Source organism: Bubalus bubalis, chromosome 7, assembly GCF_019923935.1.
Source record: "Bubalus bubalis isolate 160015118507 breed Murrah chromosome 7, NDDB_SH_1, whole genome shotgun sequence".
NCBI lineage: Eukaryota > Metazoa > Chordata > Mammalia > Artiodactyla > Bovidae > Bubalus > Bubalus bubalis.
This window is the reverse complement of record NC_059163.1, coordinates 56,584,661-56,592,700: the sequence shown is the minus strand read 5'-3', so window position 1 is coordinate 56,592,700 and position 8,040 is coordinate 56,584,661. Positions and strand designations below refer to the sequence as shown.

The 8,040-nt window shown below is 51.6% G+C and overlaps 1 long non-coding RNA gene across 1 annotated transcript in view; it reads right to left on the bottom strand.

Annotated features, from left to right (window-relative positions):
* Positions 1 to 285: 285 nt before the first annotated feature.
* Positions 286 to 8,040, bottom strand: part of LOC112586100 — a 9,360-nt gene continuing 1,605 nt past the window's right edge. The window contains exon 2 of the long non-coding RNA XR_003110494.2: positions 286 to 491. This is a non-coding gene — a long non-coding RNA (uncharacterized LOC112586100). The remainder of the gene's footprint in view (positions 492 to 8,040) is intronic.

Genomic DNA, 8,040 nt, shown 5'->3' with positions numbered 1-8,040 from the left:
CTCTACTGGCAGAGAATTATCTAGATCTGACCCATATTCTATTGATTTGAGCAATGAAGAAAAAAAAACAACTTTTCTTGTGTGTTTTTGGGAAAACACACATACACACACGAAGGAAATGAAATACTCAAAGCAGCACACTTAGCAACTCAGTCGGGGAAAGGTCAGACTACTAGAGACAAGTAAGTATAGACACCTCCTAAACCATGGGAAAACATGGATAAATCGTTTCGACTCACTGCATTCAGAACCCATGGAAGAGAATCACAAAACTGCACTTTGCCATTGTTGCCTGAAAGGATATCTATTTATCATCTCATAAGACAGCTCGAATGATCTTTATCTACTTTGCCCACTTTCTGACCCAAATTCAGGGTTTTTATGGAAAATTGCAGTCAGTTTGATTGATGAAATCCAAAGATGTCTAAAATGGCACCAAAGATCTCCAACTGTGCAGACTCCAACCGCGGGCTTCAATGTTGGCATTGTTCCTGAAGGAGTAGAAAAAAGAAAAAAGAAAAAGTTGAGAAAAACAGGCAAAAGTTAGGGGATTTCTGCTTTAAAACTTCAAGTTTCAATGAAGATCCCCAAACCCATTATCTCTGTTCACACGTGCGAACTGGGCGCACATCAAAGTATTTCCCACACATCGCAACAAAACCGGGTTCCCAGTGAACCAATCAACCCCTTTGTGACCCGCTGAATGGCTGTATCTACGGGGCGAGCTGGTTTCAGAAAGGCTCTCGGAAGGACAGCGTGCAATGGGAAGCTGGGAAGCCGCGGAGCCCGGCGCGCCTGCCGGGACGCAGGAAGGAGCAACTAGTCTACGCAATCGCCCTTGCTACCGGCCGCTTGGGACTTTAAGACACCCAAACGAGGAGTCCCAGCGGCCACTCCGTGTTCCCAGGCAGGCCAGCCCGGCGTCCTCAGCGCTGTCTCCCCAGCCCTCCGGCGGCGCCACTTATTAATCCAGAGCCAGAGCTAGAGCCAGGCGGAGGCACCGGCGCCGAGGCCCGCGGAAGCAGGAGGCAGAGCAGTGTCAGTCGGTCCGGTTTGGGGCACGATGCATTGTAGTCGAATATTGTCACCTGCCTAATTGTTCGAAGCTGCCCTCCTCCCCTCCCCCATTAGTAATAATAGCTGGAGCGCGCCTCCTACCGGGTTACCAGGCCCGGGAGCTGATGAATGAACCCCCTCGTAGGGGAAAATCTTAGGAGCTGTCTTCTGTCCTATTACCCAAGGGGGCCAGCTATAAATCTTCCTTCATTTTAACCACATTTACCCTCATCCTCCTCGGGGCTAGGGATGCTGCGTTAAGATTGCACTGATGTGCCAAGGCTCTGGACCAGCTGCTCCTAAATACAGACAGGTCCTTGTCAATTAAGGCTTTGAGAAGCAGGTCCTCTGAGGCCCTGGGGCATTGGAGCAGCCAGCAGCGTGCAGCCCCCACAATTAGTATCCATTTGGAAGGGACCTTCAGGGCACAAATGCACAGGCAAAGGAAGAATCAAAACACCAGGCAACTTCAATTCTGGAAATTGGTCTGTAAGTGTTGTGAAACTGAACAGACGGCCCCCAAGAAGGAGCTAAGATTTCTGGTGTGAGAGGGGCCTCTCCCACCAAACCCCACCCCACCCCACCCCCACACAACTTCCCAATATTTTCTCTTTGTCTTGTTTCAAGCCGGGCAGTCGATTGAGTTTGTGGGTAGGTTTGGGGTGAGGGGGAAGAAAGATAAATGAATACATTCATTTACCCGCTCCTAGCTGAGGTTGTCTTTTGGTGTCTTTTGTGGCCACCTCAAGCAGCTGGTCAACCCTGCCCGGACCCTGGCCTTTGGCCCAGGGGGCGCTGGACAAGGCAGGCGCTCCAAGGAGAAGAGCTGCGATGTATCAGGTCAGGGAGGCCAAGCCGCCTGTGGACCGGGCTGAGCATTAGCAGCTCAGCTAAACAAAACCCAAAAGGTTCAGGGGGCCTGGGGCGTCAGGAGGCAAGGTGTTTGTTTAAGTGATTAGGAGCAGTTGGGAGTTAGGGGCGGATAAAAGGGCAGAGCTTGTGACACAGGGCAACTTAGCTGGACAGCAAGGGTGGACATTCAGAGGACATCACTGTTAAAGACTGTGTGACCCCACCAAGTTCAAGAACAGAGCAAACAGCACAGGCCATTAGGGACAGCCGTCAAGCGGATGGCAACAAAGCCAGGAGGGGCATTGAGAAAAAATGTTTCAATATTAAATATGGAAAAGTACTGGGGACCAGGGCAGGGGGTCAATGAAAGTCAACAAGAGCTTAGGCTTAACAAGAGAAAGAATTTAATATCAAAAATGCATAAATCTGAAAGTAAGGCAGCCCCATAATACAGATAAAAGAACCAGTTCAGTCAACATTCTGGGATAATGGCAGCATAATAGATAGCATCAGGTTGTTAACATTTAACACAAAAGTGAAGCAAATGAAAAGAAAGGCAGTTCCCTTAATTGAGAACCTGCTGGAAGATTTCCACATGCCACCAGGGATGAAGACGTTGCTAACTAGCTGCCTTATCAACGTTCTGACCATCAAGGGAAACGTGGACCAGCTTCTTGGAGTTTCACTCCCACCTCACTTCTCCCCTTCCCCAAGGTTTCCATCTCAAAGGCGCTTACTCTCTCTAGAGTCAAAGTCCTTTTTCTCAGAACCCACTGTGACTGTCCTTCTCCCGGTTCAGCCAGGAGATAAAGTTTCTTTTAAAATGCACCTCACCTCCCTGAGTGAGCTAGCAAAGTTCTTAGCAAAGAGCATAGAATGAAAAGAATGGTTTGGTTTTGGAGTCAAAATGAGCAGGCTCATTTTTTTCCTGCTAAGAATGAAAGTGTGTATTTCTTCAGAAGGGATCTTCAGAAGGGAAGCTTCAAAAGAATATCTCACTTTGCTCACTTTTTTCCCCAATCAATAACAAATCTCATTTTCAAAGAAACTTCTGGCAGCAGAGCCTTGAAAATTCAGTGAAGCTTCCTGAATCAAGTACTTCGGCTGTCTGTGCTAGAGCTCTAGGGCCTTGCCTATGTAGGAAAAGCCCTTCTCTTTATCTCATTTATCCACAGGTAGATGCTGAAAAGATAAGTCATTCCAGTAGTGGACAGCTGCTGCCTAAGACTCAGCATCCTCCCATTCCCGTAGAGCCAGAAGACAAGCCCACCTTCCAGCAGTCATCACTGGTCTACCCACCTCACCCATCCCCACCAGCCACACATCCACCCACCTCACCTCCCTTCTACAGAGGGAGCCACGGCTCTCTGCTATCCCAAGATGCCTGTTAGTTTTCAAAACACATTTACATACCTAGTAAGAGTTGATCCTTACAACTACTTTGTGGAATAAATAAGGTAGAAATCCCCACTGTTTGGTGAGGACACAGAAAGATTAAACAAGCCAATTTATTTCTCACAGTTAAGATTCCTAGTCTAGTATGCATTCCACACCTTCCTTGTACTTTGTCCTCCACTATTTGGAATGCAAAATTCAGAGGCACAGAGAGAAACTGAGGTCTTCCTCAAGCCCGTGCAAGTGTTTTTATGCTCATTTCTATCTGGACTGTAGCTATTACTTATGTGTTTTAGAGCACCCGGAGAATTTAGGGGGACTCCCAGAACATTTAGGGGATCCCTTGATGGCTCAGTCTGTACAGAGTCTGCCTGCAATGCAGGAGACCTGGACTTGAGAAGATCCCCTGGAGAAGGAAATGGCAACCCACTCCAGTATTCTTGCTTGGAGAATTCCATGAACAGAGGAGCCTGGAGGGCCACAGTCCATGGGGTCACAAACAGTCGGACACGGCTGAGTGACTTTCACTTTCCCAGAGTGTATATCTCAACAGGTTCACTCTACACATGAGAAATAGAAGCTCAGAGGCTTTCAGTACCCAACTCAGGTCCTAGAGTCAGGAAGTGACAAATCTAGGCTCAACCTGAGTCCTGAGGTTCTATAACCAGGCTACATCAGAACCCTCCAGTATCCACAACATGTGATATTTCTTCCAAGGAAACTGCAAGTTCCTTGGGTGCAGTGTTTTCTGTTTCTCTTGTACCTCATGTGGAACATCCCCTCACAAAGTGTTTGTAGAAATTAATTAAAGAATGACTAATGGCTAGTAAGTGAATGGATGGGATTAGGAACCCTAATCAAAGAGACACCAGCTTGGGCCTACCTCCAATGACATTAACAGTGACAGCGTAAAAAACCATACTCCAGAAATAGGGACATTTAAATGACCCTTTTTTAATGGAAAGAAAGCTGTTATGAGGAAAACTGGTCTTAGAGCTTCAGAATCTGAAGATCACTGTTTGTTCCCTTTTGCCTTAGTAACAGCTGCAAAGGCAGGATCTTGTTCCTGCAATTGCAACTTCCCACCACCCCTGAGCCCATCCTTGGCTCCCCAGATATCCCTGCGCAGGTGGGGAATTCAGAGAAGATCAGGAGGCCGCACCCAGATGGGGGTAGATGAGACCTTCACATCAAGAAGTCACTCTGACCACCAGACCTCTAAGAGCTCTTCCATCCTGAAAGTTCTGAGATGCTGTCTAGATCCTCTGACTCACGGCCAGCTGGGCCTAAGTAGACCGGAGATGACTGACAGGAAGTCAGTGGCACGCCGGCCCCAGCGCCCACCCAGAGGAAGCCTCGCAGAGCAAGGCTCTGGCATCTTCAGGCCAGCTCCAGCTGGGGATACACGCTGGACACAAGCCTGGCCAGACGATTCCCTGCAATCTTCGGTCTCATCCCCACTGGCCCCCTTCACTATACGAGCCCTCCAGTCTTGGCGCCTGGTGACCGCAGCGCGTGGCGCCAGCACGGGCACTTCCGGGGCCGCCCCCGCACCCCTGCTGGATCAGGTCACCGGGAGCACACGCCAGGCGCCAGGCTGCTCTGACTGGCTGGCCTGGCCCCAGCTGCGACCTCAGACAACCCAGGACCAAGCCGGTGATCAGCACCCACTCTTCCTTCTCCCTCACTCAAGGTCTGGCCAGGGGAGGGGATTTCGGAGGCGGGACCACCTCAGGGCGCCTGTAACTCAGGGCGCCTTCAGGTCACCTCGGAAAGCTCAGGGGTGCCTGCAACAGCGCAGCCAATGCCTGAGGCACAAGCAGGCAGAGGCAGGACCCGGTCCTCCAGAAGCGAACTGGTGTGTTTGGCAGCAATGTGAATAGCAAGACACACCAGAACTCGAATTAGCTGGAGCAAGACAGGAGACTAGAATTTACAGTTTTAAAGTTTTGTTTTTTTTTTTCTCTTTTATTCTAAAGAAGAATGTAACTTGGGTAAACGCAGCGAAGATTCTCCGCGGGTTCAGGAGGTCAAGCAGATGTAGACAAGCGCATGGGAGTTATTTATGTCAAGTCGGGTTATTGTAAAGGCGAGAGAGCGGACCGCCGAGGCGACTCAGGCAGCCAGTAGGCCTGCGCGCCGGGGTCAGGGTGGCGGGCAGCGTGTCCATCCTGGCGGGACAGTAATTGCCCGGGGTCTGACACGACGCCGGGGGCTCCAGGAGCCTCCATCCATCTCTAGCCAGTTAGCGACGTGCCCCCCGCCGGGTGGGAGGCCCGCCTTGGGTCTCCGCTTCGAATAATGGGAAGAATTGTCTCCCCGCCTGGCACTACCCTGAACTGCTCGGGGCTTGCTGCCGCTGTCCATTCTCTGGCTCCACCTGCCCCCCAGCTTTGGCGATGCGGTTGGAGTGAGAGGGCAGCTCGAGATCCGGTGTGTCCCGAGCGCAGAGCGCAGGGCCTGGCTGAGAGAAGACCGGAGCCTTGGCGCCCGACCACCCTCCACTTCGCTCCCGCCTGGCACTCACCCGCTTCGTCCTCCAACCTGCCCGGCTAAGCCGGCCACCTGGCCCTCCCTTCCCACCCCAAAGCCTCCGGATCCTGCTGGGGGCTGGTAAAGATTCTTCCCCCTCGGACAATTTAATAGTCCCAAGTCATCATCTGCGTGACATTGGCCATCCATCTTCTCCCAGGGGAGGACAAAGCCGGGCCTCCCTGACTCCAAGCCTCTCCCTCCCCAGTTCTTTCTATTTTGGGAAGGCCTCCCCACAATGGCGTCCTTATGAACCATAATGGCTATGTTTATGAAGGCCGCAATACCAGTGTATGAAGACAATTTTATGCCTAATTAGAAAATGATGTAACCAGACAGAAGACAAAGAGAAGCTGTCCCCCCCTCCCGTTTCTTTCTCTTCAATCACACCCCAAATTTCCTCGGGCCGATGCTTTTGCGAGTGGTCACCGCTCCTGGCCTCTGTTTTGACAGCAGCTCGGCTTCCCTTGGCCGCTCAGCAGGCGACAGCGGGCACGTTTCCCCCTCCACCCCCCACCCCGTCCCCGCGCCCACCCCCCAGGAGGGCAAAGGCTGGGGGGCGGGACGCCGCGGGGAGGGGGCAGAGACGGGTGCAGAGGCTTAAAGAGATTTGGGATGCGCGCTCTCGCACTTTTCTCTTCCCCACGAGCCCTCATCCGAGGGGACTTCACCCCTGGGAAGACTCCAATAAATGCAAGCCGGCGCCACTCGATTCCGGGATAATTTTTAATATATATGCAATAAATGTTCACTTTGTTAGATTGAATGACAGACAATAATATCGGCAAATCTTCATATCCATCCATTACCAGCAAATGAGCCGCACAAAGGACAGATTTGCTTTTGATTAATTTATTTGCAGACTCGGGTTGATAAAGCAATAACTATTTGGTTAAACTTGACATTTGGTCTTTGGGGGGTTATCAGACAAATCCCTGTCGTTCGGGAGAGATAATAAAGCTGTTTAAAAGGGATTAATTATTAATTGGCTGCAATTAATTTCCCCCCTTTGCTCGGCTGCTGCCACAATGCACATCACTCACCTACAAACAAAAGGCAGTGGATTTCCCCTACTCAACCGACCTGGGGCGAGGAGGGGTTTGCCCACAGCCCCAAGCAGAGACGCGGCCTCTTGCACCCCGGTTATTCTTACGCAGACTATTTTAATGAACCACTATCCCGGGTAAAACCTGTCCGTTTGGTGGTCATGAATTCTGCCTTGGAATCAGGGGTCTGACCGAGCACCCACTTGAGTTTTACAGCCTCTGTACAGATTCCCTGGTCTAGATATTTTCGAGGACAGCAACATCGGTTCCAAGCTGTTGTTTTATCTAAGAGCAAGCCCCAGAGTTTGTCTCCCAGGGGCGGCAGCTTGAGTACTGAGCGGGAACCGGGCGTGGAAGAATAGAGGCTCGCTTCACCACGCGAGGAGAATTCCCTGTCCCCGACGCGCTGGTGCTGAAACCTTTCCCGTTGCCTCCCTGGCCTGTAACTCTTGTCTGGCGGCTACAGGGTGAGGGGAGACCTACTTCCACGCAGATGCCGAGCGACTACAGGCTGCACTCATGCCAGCGGGCTGGGCCCAGACGAGGAATCACCAGCCTTAGAATTCTCAGCCCGAGCGTGCGGCATCTTCGTGACCCCGCGTGCCCCTTCCCTTGCTAATAACCTGTCACAATTTTACAGAACACGTACTGCGCCAAAAGCCGGCCAAAACAAGCCGGCTAAAGCCCAGGCTGCCCCAGCCTCCCCGACATTCACCCTGTTCCAGGGTCCACCATCCTTTTCTAGGGCGCGATCTCAGGGCACAGGCGGGCCGGGTTCCCGCTGGCTCGGAAGCCGCAGGAGTCTGTACCGCTGTCTCGTACATCCCTGGCTTAGCCGACAGTCCGTCTTTGACCCCACAACCGGGCAGCCGGGGAAGGGCCGGACTGCACTTCCCTCTAGGCTCTCAGCAAAGGAGCAAACTTTTCTGCCCCGGGTTCCCTGCGTCAGGGACTGGGAGCAGAAAAAAAGGGTGGGTAGGCACAAACACTCGGACTCCAAAAAGTGGTTTGGCTTGCCAATACTATCTTACTTGCTGTGCAGAAAATTCAAGGCGAATAATCTGGTTGGAAAAAAAGAAAAACTGGGGGCAGAATGGAACGGGGAATCGCCGAATCACACAGCTTGGGCTCGGCTGTTGTTCGAAATACAACCTGCCAG